This window comes from Prionailurus viverrinus, chromosome B1 (assembly GCF_022837055.1).
Source record: "Prionailurus viverrinus isolate Anna chromosome B1, UM_Priviv_1.0, whole genome shotgun sequence".
NCBI lineage: Eukaryota > Metazoa > Chordata > Mammalia > Carnivora > Felidae > Prionailurus > Prionailurus viverrinus.
Window position 1 is genome coordinate 53,434,120 of NC_062564.1, and position 1,445 is coordinate 53,435,564.

The 1,445-nt window shown below is 39.3% G+C and overlaps 1 non-coding gene across 1 annotated transcript; it reads right to left on the reverse strand.

Annotated features, from left to right (window-relative positions):
• Positions 1-738: 738 nt before the first annotated feature.
• LOC125165095 (U1 spliceosomal RNA) lies at positions 739-902 on the reverse strand. The gene has a single exon (XR_007151981.1). It is a non-coding gene; the product is annotated as a U1 spliceosomal RNA (small nuclear RNA).
• Positions 903-1,445: the final 543 nt, after the last annotated feature.

Sequence of the window (1,445 nt, forward strand, 5' to 3'; positions counted from 1 at the left end):
CGGTTTGGAAAATAAAAATTCAAGAGTACAAAACAGTCATCCCATCGAATCTAAGGCCCTCTAGATGTGCATCTTTGGGCTGTGACTGGAGCTTGCCAAATCTGCAATTCTGTGAATTGGGTATTATAATGGCACTTTATCAGGGGTGTACCCCATCATAGAACAAAAAGAGAAAAGTAGACTGGGTCCTCTGAGGTGGAAACTTGGAAAATAATGGAGGAGAGTGAAGAACGTAGTCATTAGGGTCAAGCTGAGAAGCAAGAGTTACTTGAAGATGGGACACAGATAGCAGTGGGCATTGACAAAAGATTCAAGAAACTAATCGATATAACAGAGAATCCTGAAGAACAGAATTTATTTCAAGACAGAAGTTTTATGTAGATTTTATCCACTCCTTTTCCCTTACCATTTCATGCCCTATAGAAGGTTTTAGTTGAATCAGCGACATTTTTGTTTTAGTTGTGATACAGGACTCAACTTCTGTTGACAGTGCTTCCTATTGGCTTTCTAAGGTGGTTAAACATAAAACAGCAGAATTTCCAAAATCTTTTTTATGTGCAAACCACTGTATTTTGATATTGAATGATATTGAATTGATTTCCTGAAATATTTTTAGATAGAAGTCTTTCAGCTTTTAACAGTATTGTCATAGATTGAGAAGAAAAAGAAAAAAAAAATCACATGGGTCAACCCCTTTTGTTTTTTTTAACGTTTGTTTATTTATTTATTTATTTTTAATAGGGGAAAGCGCGAACGCAGTCCCCCACTACCACAGATTATGCAGTCGAGTTTCCCACATTTGGGGAAATCGCAGGGGTCAGCACATCCGGAGTGCAATGGATAAGCCTTGTCCTGGGAAAACCACCTTCGTGATCATGGTATCTCCCCTGCCAGGTAAGTATGTTTATTTATTTTCAAGAGAGAGCACAAGGGAGGGGCAGAGAGAGAGGGAGACACGGAATCTGAAGCAGGCTCCAGGCTCTGAGCTATCCACACAGAGCCTGATTGGGGCTTAAACCCACGAACTGTGGGAGGATGACCTGAGCCCATGACCTAAGCTGAAATTGGACACTCAACCAACTGAGCCACCTAGGAGCCCCTAAGATGGGTCAATTCTACCATGTCTTGGTCATAATGCTTCTTGGGCCAGTTTATGTTCTACTGAAGAGGCTTAATAATTCCCCTTGCCAAGCTTTCATTTTCTGAGGTGTTGATTATCTATAAAGATAGTGGTTAAAAAATCAGAGTAAAATCATAATAAGTTGAAATCATGCGTGCTCAGTGAAGGAGTGTATTAAATGGTAATATGTAAAGTCTAGCTTAATGATTAAGTTAACTAATCTTGCCACTGTTACAAAAGTAAAACCTCAACCTATTTATTTATTTAGACTGCAGAAGGTCATGCCTTACTATTCTGCCTTAGTGATACATTTGGGATATCCACG